At 36.1% G+C, this 17,463-nt stretch overlaps 1 protein-coding gene and 1 pseudogene across 8 annotated transcripts in view; one reads left to right on the top strand and one right to left on the bottom strand.

Annotated features, from left to right (window-relative positions):
* The window catches only part of Tenm1 (teneurin transmembrane protein 1), a 901,303-nt gene that overhangs the window by 676,815 nt on the left and 207,025 nt on the right, over window positions 1–17,463 (top strand). The gene's annotated exons all lie outside the window — the stretch shown is intronic.
* Window positions 12,270–12,679, bottom strand: Gm46667 (annotated as a pseudogene).

Genomic DNA, 17,463 nt, shown 5'->3' with positions numbered 1-17,463 from the left:
GAAGAAGCAGCAACCAGCAAAGCAGCCTGATCATGACAGAGAACATCTAAACTGCCTAGAAGATACTACAATGAGTTGAATTTCCTAAAAGAATTCCAAGCCAATTGAGCCACCTGGAAAGGACACTGTCCAACCTGTTGAGCTGCCTGTAGATTGTGTCACCAGTGCTAAGATGAACTTTGGTGATAGAGATTTCTTTGTGTTATTCACCATTGTGGACACGTGTAGTATCCATAATTTGATCTGTCATCAATTTCCTATCTGGAGTGAGTAGACATGTGTGCCTCTCCAGGAAACATCTGCCAAACAACAATGACCTGAGGCAGAATGAATATGCCACTTTCAGTCAGTTGCAAAAGACAGAAATAAAATCAAATGGTGAAAGGAACAATAAATTTCAATCTACATCAACAAATTCAATCTCCAGCAAAACAAAACACAGAGAGAGAGAGAGAGAGAGAGAGAGAGAGAGAGAAAACATTTCTCATTAAGGACAATGATTCTTCCCATTTTCTTACCGTGTCTTCAGGTTTACCATATTTCTCTTTACCTGCTGGCTTTGGCTGGTCTCTCTAAGCTAGATTTTCTCCTTCTTACTGGTAGTGCCAAAGAAGAGAACATTTTCTACATCAAACAACCTTACTACCTACTGATAAAGTTGTTCATAAAAGGATTGCTGATGGTTATCCCTGCTATCTGTACCAAAATGTCACCAAATGGATCCTAGGATATGAATACAGGACATACCTCCATCAACTATAGATCATCCCATTTATACCAGAGGAGACTAATACAATAATCATCTTTTCTAAAGGGTAGCAGCTCATCTGGGAAGCTGATGAGTTAAAATGGAATATTTCTTTTCAATTTATTTCCTTCATAGCATCCCCAATAAAATACATGGCTAAGCTAGAATTTCAGCTGAAGGAATCAGGCCTATAAGATCACATTCAAAATCAGCATAATATATTGGGGTCAGTTGGAATATTTCAAAAAGTAAAATACAAAAACTACTTAGATGAGAGCTTAAGTCCAAATACTTACTGCAGAGTAAACTGGAGCACATACTCTCTAGGGTTAGGAGTTGACCATGGCTAAAGAGCCCACAGGATTGAGCTACATTTCAAATAGACATCCTAGTTCCTTCACGTAATGCTGTGCTAAAATATCAGGACAAATACAGCTTGGGGGGGGGAGAGTTTATTTGGTTCCCAATTCCAGGCTACAGTCTATCACTACAGATAGTCAAGATGGCAAGAACTTGAGTCAGCCAATTATACTACATCCACAGTCAGTAGAAGAAAGCAATGAATTAGTACATACAGTCTAGTGCTCAGCTCATGTTCTCTACTCTTAAGCGGTTCTGAAACCCCTACAAAGGGAATGAGGCTACCCACAGTGGGTGGGTCTTTCCACATCAGTTAATATACTCAGAATAATCCTTACAAAAATGCTCATACAACAATCCCCTTTGGGAGAATCTCATCCTAGTTGATTCTAGATGGTGTCAAGTTGACAACTAGAACTATCACAGGAAACTTTATATTCTAAAACTTCTACAACAGGCAGCTTCTCCTCAGTGCCTTTTTTTCTATTCAGATAATTGATAGGCCCATTTGCATTGCTCTTTACATAGATTGACTCAATTAACCCTGAAAATATACACATACAAATAACATTATAAAGACTGAGTACGTTTTCTTTATATATTCAGTGTATGTGGTGTGTGTGTGTGTGTGTGTGTGTGTGTGTTTACAACAACTCAAAAAATAAAACAGGCCATGAATTTAAAGAGAACAAGAAAAGAACATGGGAGAGTTTGAGGAAAGGGAAAGAAGAAAGGATATAAGTTGTATTGTGATCTTTAACTTTTTAAAATTAGTTTATTTTTTACATTCCATATTCCATTCCCCATCTCCCCCCCCCCAGTCCACCCTCCAACCGCTCCACATCCCACACCTCCTCCTCACACACTGTCTCCATGTGGATGCCCCACCCCCACCCACCTGACCTCTAAGCTCCCTGTGGCCTCCAGTCCCTTGAGGATTAGGTGCATCATCTCTGAATGAAAACAGACCCAGAAGTTCTCTACTGTATGTGTGTTGGGGGTCTCATATCAGCTTGTGTATGCTGTCTGTTTGGTGGTCCAGTGTTTGAGAGATCTCAGGGGTCCAGGTTAGTTGAGACTGCTGGTCCTCCTACAAGATCGCCCTTCTCCTCAGCTTCTTTCAGCCTTCCCTAATTCAACAACAGGGATCAGTTGCTTCTGTCCATTGGTTGGGTGCAAATATCTGCATTTGAGTCGTTCACCTTCTTGTTGGGTCTTTCAGAGGTCAGTCATGATAGATCCCTTTTCATGAGTGCCCCATAATAATAGTGTCAGGCCTTGGGACCTCCCCTTGAGCTGGATCCCACTTTGGGCCTGTTGCTGGACCTTCTTTTCCTCAGGCTCCTCTCCATTTCCATCCCTGTAATTCTTTTAGACAGGAACAATTATGGGTCAGAGATGTGACTGTGGGCTGGAAACCCCATTCCTCACTTGATGCCCTGTCTTTCTGCTGGAGGTGGGATCTCCTCCAGCAGAAAGTTCCCTCTTCCTACTGTCAGGTGTTTCATGGAAAGTCCCTCCCTTTGAGTTCTGGGAGTCTTTTACCTCCCAGGTCTCTGGTACATTCTGGGGGCTCCCCTCAACCTCCTATTTCTCGAGGTTGCCTGTTTCCATTCTTTATCCTGGCCCTCAGGGCTTCAGTCCTTTTCCCTCACCACCTACTCCCCCCGTCCACTTTCCCTCCCAGGTCCCTCCCTCCCTCCTCACTTGTGATTGTTTTCTTGTCTCCCAACTGGGACTGAGGCATCCTCACTTGGGTACTTCAGCTTGTTGACCTTTTTGAGTTCTCTGGACTGTATCTTGGGTGTTGTCTGCTCTTGTTTGTGACTAATACCCACTTATAAGTGAGTACAAACCATGCACGTCCTTTTGGGTCTGAGTTACCTCACTCAGGATGATATTTTCTAGTTCCATCCATTTGCCTGCAAAACTCAGGATATCCTTGTTCTTGACAGCTGAGTAGTGTTCCAGTGTGTAAATGAACCACATTTTCTGTATACATTCTTCTGTCATGGGACATCTAGGTTGTTTCCAGCTTCTGGCTATCACAAATAAGGATGCTATGAACCTAGTGGAACATGTGCCCCTATGGCAAGGTGGGGCATCTTTTGGGTATATTCCCAAGAGTGGTATAGCTGGGTCTTCAGGTAGATCTATTTCCAATTTTCTGAGGAACCTCCGGGTTGATTTCTAGAGTGGTTGTACCAGTTTACAATCCTACCAGCAATGGAGGAGTTTTCCTCTTTCTCCACATCCTCTCCAACATGTGTTGTCACCTGAGGATTTGATCTTAGCCATTCTGATTGGTGTAAGGTGAAATTCAGTGTTGTTTTGATTTACATCTCTGATCACTAAGGACTTTGAAATTTTCTTTAGATGCTTCTCAGCCATTCGAGATTCTTCAGTTGTGAATTCTCAGTTTAGTTCTATACCCCATTTTTTGATTGGTTTTTATCTGATGTGGGGTTAGTGAAGATATTTTTCCCCAATCTGTAGGTTGCCAATTTTTATTGTGATATATATACACACATATATATATATTCTATACTGCAATCACATAGGTTTAAGCCTCCTGAACACAGGTCAAGATATCAAGATAGTAATCAAATAATGACCCTTCAGACAGTTAATGGTGTCTTGTCTCTTCCCAGGTCCAGAGATATGACCTGGATACCATTCTTTAAACACTAATTAGAGTCTAGAACTTTGATGCTTATTTTTTCTACCAACTGCAGATTTTGAGGGCTGAATCTAGACATAATATTCTCTAAACCAGCTAACATTAAATTATCTACCTAAAAAATGTCCTAGCAATGTCAAGTACATAATGCAATATTAGTGAAATTGGGAGTGACTTAAATACTTTAAATTGTCTACTTATAGCTAAATTAATAGCTTCATATCAGTATGATTTAACTCTATTAGAATGTTAGTATCAAATGACTGCAGAGATGTAAAAAATGGTTAAAAATCTCTTGATCATTTAATAAAACATAATGTGAAACGTTTTAGGAAACACGAAAAATATATTTATTTCAAGTGTAAAATCCCAGAATTTGGATGTCTGAATAAAGCATGAGGATTACAAATTTGGGCCAAGCTTGGGTTACATAAGAAACCATATATTTATCTTATGATTATGCTAATAGACATGTAACATTTAAAAAAATTTTAAATACTAAATTGTATTTTCTCAGAGTAAAGTTATAAAGTTTAAAAACTATACTTAATGAGTTAAACATCAATAGACGGTACATTCAAATGCCATACAAATGCATTTAAATGTGTTTTTTATCATGCTAAGGAGTTTATTAACTCTAGGTTCCTTTTCTTTCTTCATGCAAAATTTCATGTTGAGGGGGAAAATAAGTTGTAGACGCATGGTCTGTTACACAATAGTTACAACTTGATGCTAAGTGCACCAACCTGGTGCAGTTCTCAGAGCTTCTTCAATTCTTGCTAGCATTATGTCTCTCAGAGCTTCTACTCTGATTTCATTCTCTTAAGTCAGGAAAGCCCCTTAACAAGAATGCTGATGAGAAGGACACGACAACTCTATGAGCTCTTCTTCATTCAGAGTTAATTTCTTTCATTTGAATGAAGTGTCCTTCTGACAAAAAGAGCTTTGGCTTCTCCACTAAAGTATGCTCCACTGTTTTGGGGGCATGAATATGGGTAAAAGACTCTCAGTGTATTTTTTTACAGTGATTCATGGAATGTAGATACTTGTCTGCTAAATGGGAAAGATTATTTCCTTAAAGATATCATACAGAAAATTTAGATGACCATTGATACAATTAGCATTAATTCATTTTTCAGAGAAAAAAGTCATCTTTAAAAAATTTTAAAAGGGAAAATGGATCAAATATCCATCCAAAAAGATTTTTCCTTTATTGCTATTTCAAAATTACATCAAATCACAGAAAAATGAGTGCTAAGCCTTATATATAAAGAATAACCTTCTTAATTATAAACAAAATTTAATTTAAATGTATATTTGTGTTCAAGTTCATGTACATCTGAGTACACACCAACATATATAACCATTTGAAGCAAAGATGTAGCAATATAAGGTTTGATGATTGATATTAGTACATAATTTCATCTGTGAGACTATTATTGAAACATTTTATTATTGACTTTAATGTTTCAAATTAGGCTTGCATTTTTTCTATAATCAAATTTTCTACCAAGGAACAAATATCCACTTTACTACAGAAATCTGAGGCTAATTGATATAAACAAGATCAATGAAACCTTAAGTCATTAAAGACTTCTCTTTTTTTAATTGTATATTTATTTCTTTTACATTTCTAATGCTATCCCAAAAGTCCCCCACAAGCTCCCCCACCCACCCACTCCCACTTCTTGGCCCTGGCATTCCCCTGTACTGAGGCATATAAAGTTTGTACGACCAATGGGCCTCTCTTTCCACTGATGGCCGACTAGGCCATTTTCTGATTCATATGCAGCTATAGGCACGAGCTCTGGGGGGTACTGGTTAGTTCATATTGTTGTTCCACCTATAGGCTTGCAGATCCCTTCAGCTCCTTGGGTACTTTCTCTAGCTCCTCCATTGGGGGCCCTGTGATCCATCCAATAGCTGACTGTGAGCATCCACTTCTGTGTTTGCCAGGCCCTGGCATAGTCTCACAAGAGACAGCCTTATCTGCGTCCTTTCAGCAAAATCTTGCTAGTGCATGCAATGGTGTCAGCGTTTGGAAGCTGATTATGGGATGGATCCCCGGATATGGCAGTCTCTAGATGGCCCATCCTTTTGTCTCAGCTCCAAACTTTGTGTCTGTAACTCCTTCCATGGGTGTTTTGTTCCCAATTCTAAGGGGCAAAGTGACCACAATTTGATCTTCGTTCTTCTTGAGTTTCATATTGATATTCTTGTTCTTGTTCTTGTTTGAGGCAGAGTCTCTCTATATAACTCTGGCTGACATGGAACTTGCTATGTAGATCAGGTTAGTGTGAATTCATAGAGATCTACCTGCCTCTGTCTGCCAACCTGCAATTGTAACTGTTTTAAAATATTTTTAAAATTAAACAAATTTTTAAGGTTAAAGACTTACGTGTAGAGACTAGAATTACAATGTTGTTACTAGTACAGCACTAGCTTGTGTTTTATAACCTTGAGTCAGATTGTACTGATGTAAGATCTGAGTTTAAGACTAATAAAATATATTAATGCACAATTGTAATGTTGAGGCAGAAGGACATGTATTATTCTTGTGTCATAGATTTTCTGTATTAAAATGAGATATGCTTGGGTCGATCAAACATAGTATGTTCGTTGGCTTTCCACAACTGTAAAAATACCAAAAATATTCAACCTGTAAACTGCAAAGGCGTATTTTGGGTCACAGTTGTGGGAATTTCTATCTGAGATTGATTCTCACTGCTCTGGGCCTACATGGTAGAGCAGTTGCTTGATTCATTTACCAATGAGGGCCATGCCAACCCAAGCATCTTAAGAGTTAGTAATGTTTCCTAAATAATATATATGCCAAGCTCCTCACTAGAATCAAACAATTAAACAAGACCAATAAATACTATTAAGACCCTGGGGTCTCAACTTACATGGGTTTAAAAGGCTAAAAAAATACAGACTTCAAACCCCAGAGGAAATCTCAACCATATTTATTTTTGTGTCGAAATCTTGCCATTTTTACCATGAATGTGCATGGGTTTTTCTCACTGGATAATTTTACAAATATTAATATTAAAATGACCACTGTAAAAAAAAGAAGAAGAAGAAGAAAGAAAAAACTTTGTGCACTGCACCTGACTTGCCAAATTTTGTCACCTACAGTTTCCTAAATCACTGACACAAAAAGTTCTCATAGCCTTGGTAACAAAATTGTAATAAGTTGAACAAAGAGAATAACTATTGGAATGTGTTCATTCTTTTCTTGTTACTTTGTTTGGTTGATAGTTGTTTCCCTTCTAGCTTCATATCCTTAGATCTTTAACAGATTCTCCTAGGTAGTAGACAATTTATCAATTTTTGGCAATCTTTATGTCAGAAATTGTCTCTTCTTTACAATGTCATGATGTAGCATTCAGTTTTTCACATAAATAAGTTATACAACAGGATAAGAAGATTTAATATTTGGGGATGCCTGAGAGTATCACTGCAGAATATTGGGTACAGTTGAGGTGCCAAGAATAACAGAGTTCAGTTTACTGAGAGCTTGTATCTAAAAAGTAAATCTCAGAGAAACATTTTAGAAGGCTGTATGGAAGAATTTACTATTTAATCAAGTTGTTCTTTGTCAGCATGTAACAAAGAAGTGTTCCGGTTCTCTCCCAGTCCAATTTATCCAAATGGTGTTCATTGTCGACATGCATAAAGAAACTTATTAAAAATGAAATGTCTCAATAGAACTTTAAAGTGTCTGCCTATATTTTTCATGTTGTTTTTCAACACGTTTGCACAGAAGCATGCTGGTGTTTTAGCATTCTTTTGTCATCTTTTGCAGCCTATAATGTTAATATATTTTCAACCAGATGAAAACATTGCTCACGAAATAGAAGTCTTTGTGCGACAAATATATTAGATCAGATATCATTTCTATCATGTTTATAAGTTACACAATTTCCAGAATCTATTTTGTGTTCATCTGTTTCCCTCTAACCCACCCTTCCGACACTGATTTTAAGTAGATGGGGATTGAAGAACATCTCAGAGTCCATCCAGAAATCCTATTTTAAGCTGGATACAACTGCAGAAATGTTGATATACTTCAAAATGAGGAACGCTTATTGTTTAAGATCTGCTGCTCCACTTGTAGTAATTTATTTCTTAGACAATTCCCTTACTCATGGGGATATTGCTTCCCACTTGGATACTTGCGGTACCAAAACTGTAAATCAGACGGGTAGTTGTGGCTTGTCTGGCAAGTGCTGTGTTAAGGACTGCACAAGAGACTAAGACATGTCTTTGCTTTTTTAATTCAAGAGGACAGTCCCTGAAGACTTTTTCTACTTTTTATTTTTAAATTATTATTAAATATTTAAGGTATGTGAAGTAGCATAAAACAGCTATTACACGGTTTTAATAAGTAATATAAATGTCTCTGTATATAATCTTTTTCAATAAAATGTTTAATCACTATTTTACTGGCATATTATGGGGCACTTTGAAGAAATTTGGTACACATATATATTGTAAAGTGCTCAGAGTAGTTAGAATGTGACCACCTCTGCTACCTTTCCTTACATCAGACGCCACTATGCTAAACTTAAGTCATTTTTATGGAACAATTATTCTAAACTTAGTCATTTTTATATAGAATTCTAGCCTTTCCAAATATGTATAGATGATTTTTACATTATCCTATGTTTGTGTCTACTTTCTTCCTTCATAATTAAAAGACTTCCCATGTTGAGTCATATATCTCTTAACTTTTACAGTTTTGAAGTAAAATGTGATAGCGATTTTCCCACTGATGTGAGTTTTTGTTAAGCTCTAAACTCACCTATTAACATACTGTAAAATAATTTTAAGCATTCTTGGTTATTCCTGTTCTATCAAGATGCCAGGGGCTTCATTTTTTAAAAGAGTTAGTGTATTGAGACAGGGTTCCCTGCATCACATTCTGGACTTAAATGCATTACATAGTCCAGAGTGGCTCTGAAACTTTGAATCTCCTACATCTGCCTCTCCACTTTAGTGTTAGGATTGCAGACATTTGCCACCAGGTCTAAAATTCTATCTGGATTTTAAAATCAAATCAAAGACATTGACACCCTAATGATAGTCATAATGATCTCTTAACTTATGAACACAGAACATATATTTCTCGATTGATTGGAGACTTGTTGGTAGTCAAACATTTTTATCTAAAGTGATATTGTCTACATTTGTTAGTATTGTGAAGAGTCAGGTTTGGGGGTTGGTTTTGTTTTTTACAAAGTACATGTTTGTTAGCTATCCCTAGTGTATAGGCATGCTGAATTTTAATTTGTTTGACCCTGGCTCTAAAATCTCTGTTATCCTGTCTTCTACTTTTCATAGTTTATACTTACATTTAGTGATATCTCCCTTGGCAACTGTTGCTTCCTTTATAGTTTTGATTATTTTATTGTTCTAAGATCTCTAGTGCAACTTAGAATCCAAAGCAATAATTAATTTTAGTACTTCTTTTGACTTTAAGATTAAGATGTCCCTCACTCTATTACCAAATATTATGATTGCCATAGAATTTGAGTAAGCCCCCTTCATCATTTATAAAGTTGTCTTATACTCCTATTTGCTAAGGGAACCTACCATAAAAGGACACTAAATTTTACTTATTTAGTTTTTTTTTCTGTGCATAAGATTGCATATTTCCTTCAAGCACTATGAATGGATTAAAGTAAAATTAATTATTTCAAGAATAAATTATATTGATTGATTTTCTAAAGTTAAAGCATCACTTATACACTCTTGATTTTGATTTCTAGATTAGTATGTACATATCTCTGTGTTTTTAAAAGGATTTTCTGAGATTTTACTGGGAAGTTTTATATTTATAAGTAAAATTATCCAACTAAAATTTTATATTTTTCTTATCTTTTTTTCTATTAGGTTACAGTTTTCCCATAAATACTTCAAAGAGCGTTTTCCATTTCTCTACACTACTATATGGATATTATCTGCTCTTTGAAAATTTAGCACACAGACCATTTTCAATGCCAGATAATATATATAATATTCAGAACTTCTTTTGCTTCTGAAGTACATTTATCTTTCTGAAAAGGATCTCCTTCATCTAAAGTTTCAGAATTCCCCATCCCCTAAATTTTTTATCCTCCACTCCCCACCCAACACTCTGTTAATATCAATTTCTGCTGCCCAAATATTCTTTTATATATGCCTTTCTTATGGAGCATGTTCAATTTTCTCTTAGAGAAAACCAACTGTTCTCCCAGCAGCTGACAGTTGCCAATAGCAGCAAAGCTAGAGGTAAGATTTTTGTGCCCACCTCTCTCCTCTCTATGTTGGGATTTGGTCCAGACTGAGCTTGAATAGGTCTTGTATATGCTGTCCAACTTCTGTGAGTTCATACTTGCAAATATCTTGCTGTGTCCAGAAGACATTGTTTCACCTCTGGCACCTACCTCCTTTCTGCATATGTTTTGGAGCCTGTGGAGCAGGGGCTGTAATATATATATATATATATATATATATACTACTTAGGGCTGAGCAGACTACAGACTTTTTAAAAACTCCTTTTCAGTTGTAGCTGCACCTTCTAAATAGAAGTTTCTCACATGAGGGTTAGCAAATGCATTCATCTGTGGCTATGACAGTAAGTCATTAGGAGTTAATTTAGTACTGCATTCATTTAGCAAGGTAATGGTAGTAGGTTCTGCTCTTGAGACTGTTCCCTTTTTAGCCATATGTTCTTGGCCCCATATGGTACAGATGCGGGTTCCATCTTACAGACCAGGACTTAACTCTAACCAGAGGTATTTGGTTTATTCCCAAGCTGTTCATCACACTACTATTGCACCAGCAGGCATGTCTTCTGAGGGTAGTCATTATTGTGCCTCACAAAGTTCACAGGTGGGAAAGGTTAGTGGTTCATTTTCAACTCCAAAAGGGTACATAGCACCTTCCACTATGAATTCTAGCCAGTAGAGATAAACTTCCAGATCATTACTAACTTGATTTTTCCATTATTTTTATGACTCAGATATGTATGTTCAACAACAGGGTCATACCATCAGGATCTAGAGAGAAACCAATATTTGGTTGTATTGTGTGGGTATGTATGGTACCTCAGTGGTCAACAACTCGAGAAAAATTACCCACTGGCAATAGGCTTTTTAGTTACTAGTCTTTGAGATCTAGTAGGGATATCATTGCCCTGTTATACATTAACTCTCTCTCTCTCTCTCTCTCTCTCTCTCTCTCTCTCTCTCTCTCTCTCTCTCTGTGTGTGTGTGTGTGTGTGTGTGTGTGTGTGTGTGTGTGTGTTAGGAAGCTTCTACAGTAATTTGTTTACATGTAACTTTTTCAAAAGGGTTTTATCCCCCCCCCGCATTCTCTTCTCTACCATTATCTTCTTTCTCCAACCTCAGTTTACCACTGCCCTATCCCTTCTCTTCCTTTATACCACTGCAATATTTCTCCCCTCTCTTGGAAGCCACTCTCCATGGTCCCTTTAAAATTTCCCAACCCCTATGTGTATTCCAAAAGAAACACATCTGAACATTTAAAGCTAAAAATCCACAAACCATAGAACACATGAGATGTTTGACTTTCTGTGTCTGAGTTAACTCAATAGAATTATTGTCTTTTAGATCTACCAATTTACCTGCAAATTTCATAATTTCACTTTTCTTAATGGAAAAAATCTATTCTAAATTATGACATATTCACTCCCCATTCATTAGTTTATGGACATGTCAGCTGTTTCAAATTTCTGGATATTAGGAATAGAACACTAATGAACATGGATGAGCGAGGATCTCTGCAGTACAATTTAGATTCCTTTGGGTATATTCCCATGAATGATATAGCTAGATCAGGTGGAATATCTATTTTCAGCTTTTAAAATTTTTATTTTTGAGATTAAAATATAATTATGACATTTCTGTCTTTTCTTTGCTCCCTGCTAGTCCTCCCATATTCCTTCAAATTCAATCCCCCACGCTGATTTCCATAGTAGCTGAACCCCCACTAGCAGTGAATAAATGCCCCCCTTTCCCTGCTTCTGTACTAGCATCTATGGTGCTATCTAGGATTCCTTGTGTTAATCTTGGCCACTCTAATTGAGGTAAAATGAAATTTCAATGTAGTTATAATTTGTGCTTCCCTGATGGCTAAGGATGTTGAAAAAAAATATATATATATATATATTTCTCAGCCATTTGTGAGAACATTTTTAAGTTCCACAGCCCAATTTTAGTTTGGTTATTTATTTTCTTGATTTGTAGTTCCTTTTTATAGTCTATATCCCAATCCTTTGTCATATGTAAAGATTCTTTTTTCCTCTTCTATGGCTTGTCTCTTCACTTATGTGATGGTGTTCTCTGCTGTACAGAACATTTTTCCCCCCCTGAGGTCTCATTTATCCGTTGTTGGTTTTAATGATTATACTATCTGGATACTATTCAGAAATTCCTTTCCTGTGCCAGAGTTCAAGTGTATTGCCTCCCCATTTTATTTATGTGCTTTGTATCTCTGGAAACAGAATCCCAGGATTTTCTCTCTGTGTGTTTTCATATTACATCATTTTGATCCATGATACCAACTGAGGTCAGTACAAGAAAGCCAAGCTGACAGGGTGGAAGCAGATTCTTCTGCCATTTTTCTGAATTTTTGAACTGCACATCAAGTCTAAAACAAATCACTTCACATTTGTTTGACTTGCCTATAAGGTTCACACTGATTTTCTCAACTGTGTATTCATAAGTGATTTCACATTCACCAGTGTAACCACATTTCAGCATCACAGTTAGAAACCCAATAATGACTGTGGAACATGACCTGATGAGGCCCAGGCATTTGCCTCTCTTCTAAGCATTGTTGGTGCTCTTGACAGCATCTGCCAGGACATTCATGCACATCATGGTGATGACATGGAACAATGCTGAAGAAGGTGATTTGGGAGAGATCCATACACAAAGTTATCTGCTTTTCTTGAGGCAAATATTTTATATAGTATATATTTTTATTGTGCTTCTTGAGGCAAATATTTTATATATATACATTTTTATTGTGCTTCTTTTCTACTAAATGTATTAAGTCTATAAATTTCGGCAACATTCCTAATTTGCATTTCAAAAGGTGTTTTGTTGTTTTCACTATAACTTTATTGTCTTCTTTGATAATTTCATACATGTCCATAATGCATTCTGATTACTCTCATTTCCCACATTTTCCCATTTGTCTCCCACCCCTGACAAGTCCTCAGTCCTTTGCAACATCTTTTTTTTTAATCTTGTTTTGTGACTCACTGATTTTAAAGCAGGGTGTCTGTGTGACCAGGGCCTTCAAACTACCTACTGAAGTTAGTAAGCTCACCTACCAGATACATAAGTGAAGACATTGATTGTGTCTCCCTCAGAATCCAAGTCAGCAATTCAGTGAGATGAAATGTGGTCTTCACGAGTCACTCCCCAATCCATGATTGTCTAATGGCATACCAAATGTTGTCCAGACCTAGTCCAGTCCATTGCAGCTCATGTGCGATCCTGATTGCAATGACTATATTATGCCTGAAAGGCATTTTGTATATCTCTATGTCCTATCTCTTGCATTCTTTCTGCCCCATCTTCTGAAATGTTCCCTGATTGTAGAGAGGTTGATACAAATGCCCAGTATTAGACTGAACACTCCACTATTATTCATTCGCTGCAGCTTGAATAGCCATGACTCTGCCATTGCTGCAGTTTATTACAAAGACAGGCTGTCTGGTTAAGACTTAGTTCAACATTTGTTTACAGATGTAATTATAAATATTTAAATGGTTGCATGGCACCACATATCTAGCTAAATAACTGTAGTATATTCCAGACTAGTGTCTAAGGCCTCCTAAGCCATGGGTTTTGACCAAATTTACCATACACAGAAGAAATTCCCTCTTGTAGAGCAGGCCTAAAATCCAATCAGAGTGCTTTGTTACCACCATAGCAGCTGTGCCACTATAAAACATTGGATATATGTTGTCTGATGGGCTGGTATTAGAGTTCACGAGGTTCAGCAGTTTTTCAGGAAAGCTAGATAGATAGGAAGAAGGTTCTAGCTCACTTCCAGCTTGATTTCTGACTTCACAAGTTCTGAGAAATATCATTTTCATTGTTGTTAGTTCTAATTTCTAATATAAATTTTGAAAATAATCCATGAATTACTTTAAAGTGTGTTTAAGGGAGTATTTTCTGTGATGTTACTGTTGCAACGCCTTTTGTCTCATAGTTCTAATTTTCTTACATTCTATTGAAATAGCAGATGAGACAGCTTTGTGGACAAATGCTTTTGCAGGTTTTATAGGCATTCTTGAAGTGCTTGAAAAGAATATATATTGTACAGTCATGGACATAAGTTTCCATGTAAGTCTGTTATATTAAAGATATTTGTTGAAAATCCTCATCAATTTTTGATTTCTCATGGCTGGTCCCAAAATTGTCCATTTGCCTTGCTCCAGCTCTATAAAGTTTTACATATTTTGTGTATTTTGAAGCTACATTACCATACAGGGTCTAGATTGCTACACCTTCCTGGTGAATCCTTTTGTTATTAGAATATACTGGTATTATCCATGATAATGCTTTATACATTGAAGTCTACATCATTTGGTAACATTATAATCATCTCAAGTTTTTCTTGGTTGCTCTCTATCTATTATGTTTCTTCCTTTTATTTGTAATTTCTCAGTATTAGTACTTTTTTTTAGAAATCTATTCTGATTTGAAAGAAAATACTAAATTTTCCTTTCATTCAGTTACAGAAACTCATTCCAATTACAAGTTCAATTCATTTTTCATCTACTTGAAATTACTAATGTGCTTGGATTTAGATCCTATAATCTTTTGTGTCCCTTTTACAGTGTTCTCTTTGCTTTTGTCTCCTTTCTGCCTTTTCTTTGAATGAGTTCTTATTTTTTCCCCACTATACCATCTAGGAAGATCTATTCTCTCACTGTTTCTAGTAGTTCCCTTTAATTTTAAACTTATAACATTCCATTGAGTGATTTATCAAATGATGGAATGCCTTGTAACTACTACCCAAGTAAGAAATAAAGACCAGAACTGGGTGCCCTTTTGGAAGCACTCCATCTTTCTCCCTTTGGCTAGATAAGGACCTCTCTCTCTTTCCCCTCATCCCTTCCCTTTCTCCCCTCTCACACCTCTCCTCCCCTTCCCTCCCTCTTTCTCTCCTCCCTCTCTCTTTCTTTTTCCAGCTTTCCTTTTGCCTCATCTTCACTAAACCTAAAATTATAGGCACACATATGCCACAAAACACAAAAGTCATGAATTATATTACTTGCCTGCTTTTGATAACATTTTAATAAAATCTTACAATATGTATGAATTTTTAAAATTTTTCAATAAACATTGCTTTTGCAGATTTATCCATATTGTGGTATTTTGCTATCAATCATTTTCTTACATTTTATCATTTTTCACATGATTGCTGCAATTAATTATTCGTTCTATTGCTGATGGGTGTTTGAAATGTGTCCATTCTGTCTAGCACCAATAATTCTTCTGTGAACACTTTTATACATACGCTTTGAAAAGCATTTGCCAACTTCCACACTGCCAAGAAAATTCTAAGTGGTGAAACTGTGGTATAACAAGATATATGCATTTTCTACTTTGGCAGATAATTTCCAATATTTTTCCAAACCGATCACACCAATCTGCAGAGCCTCCTCTGATACATAAGACTCTTTCCTCTCAAATTATCTGTAACACATTAATATCCATATCACTCATTTTACTTTTAGGCATTAAAGTGTTTTTGCAAAGAATTATTTTCATTTGTAAGTCCCTGATATTTGTATTTGGCCATTTAGATACCCTTTCACATATGCCCATTCTTCTGATGTTCTTACTATTAATTTAAAGCTCTTGTAGAAGTTTAAACACAAAATCTTTTTTAGACATATATACTACCTAGTAGAGTATCTTTTCTCTATCTTTTAGTAAGTAGCTATTAATTTAAATGGTCAAAATTACTGGATTTTATGTTTATTATTGTATTTTAATACCTCCTATAAAATATCTTTCTATCATAAAGTCTTAAAATTATCTAGTGTTGCATTTCAGCAGCGTTGCTAAGTAGTGCTTCCCACATATTGTAAATTAATCTATTGTACAAAATAATGTAGATATTTTTCTGATGGATATTCAGTTTAACTTAATACTCTCTCTGCATATCTGTAGGGTCACCTTCACCATAAATCAAGTTTTCTTACATGTGTTGATTTTTTTGTATGTATCTTTGTGCTAATATGTACTAAGTTAATATGACTTTATATTATGCTAGTAAGTCCTACTCTCAACTGCACAACTTTTTATCTTGTTGAAACTCCTTGTTTAGTTCATCAAAGTTCTCATAAATATGCAAGTATCTACACACATGCAAATACCTACAGACACAAATATACTAAGATACTCATTCATTTCATAGTGAAATGAAAGAGCTACTTTGGAAAAGAGGAAAACTGGGCTTTCCAGTCCATGAACATAATAGAGCTATCCATTTGTTCAGGCCATTTCTCATTTCACTTAAAATATTTTATAGGTTTCAATGAAGGGCTAGAACATATTTTGTTAGTTGTTTTACATTTAATTACATTACATAAGGTTTGATAAGATGTACTTTCATCTTTATGTATTTCATTCATTTTTTCATATGAATTTTCTTTCTTCCATAAAGATGTGTGTCATGTTGTCTTATATTTTCACTTATAATATATTTGCTAGAATTTTATATGTAGTTTATATTGACTTCATTAGACACATTTTAAAGGATATCTAATTTTTCTATTCTTTGGGAAATGTGTTTCAAGTTTATAAATCTTTTTATCCTTAAAAGTTTGATCTATTTACAAATATTGTCATCTGAGACTAGAGTTTTCTTTATTCTTTACCATGGGATTAGAGTTCTTTATGTACTATCCAGTTTGTTTTTGACTTGTGTTGTTATAAATATAAGTTGTAGTTTCATTGAAATTGCTTACATATTCAAATACAGAGATTAAAAAATGTGCTGATCTCCTAATTTCAATTCCTGATATTAATTAATAGAACCATCAACATTTTTTGTCTTGATTGACTACTCACCACAAGGGAATCATCAACTTTGTTCTTTTTTTTTCCTTTTTTTTATTTTTATTTTTTAATTAGGTATTTTCTTCATTTACATTTCCAATGCTATCCCAAAAGTCCCCCATGCCCTCCCCCCCCCGCACTCTCCCCCCCCCCCACACACACACCCACTTCTTGGCGTTCCCCTGTACTGAGGCATATAGAGTTTGCATGACCAATGGGCCTCTTTATCCACTAATGGCTGATGAGGCCATCTTCTGCTACATATGCAGCTAGAGACACGAGCTCCGAGGGTACTGGTTAGTTCATGTTGTTCCACCTATAGGGCTGCAGATCCCTTTAACTCCTTGGGTACTTTCTCTAGTTCCTCCATTGTGGGTCCTGTTTTCCATCCAATAGCTGACTGTAAGCATCCACTTCTGTGTTTGCTAGGCCCAAGAATAGCCTCACAAGAAAGAGCTATATCAGGGTCCTTTCAGCAAAATTGCTAGTGTATGCAATGGTGTCAGCGTTTGGAGGCTGATTATAGGATGGATCCCTGTCTCAGCTCCAAACTTTGTCTCTGTAACTCCTTCCAT

This window comes from Mus musculus, chromosome X (genome assembly GCF_000001635.26).
Source record: "Mus musculus strain C57BL/6J chromosome X, GRCm38.p6 C57BL/6J".
Lineage (NCBI taxonomy): Eukaryota > Metazoa > Chordata > Mammalia > Rodentia > Muridae > Mus > Mus musculus.
This window is presented reverse-complemented; position numbering and strand designations above follow the sequence as displayed.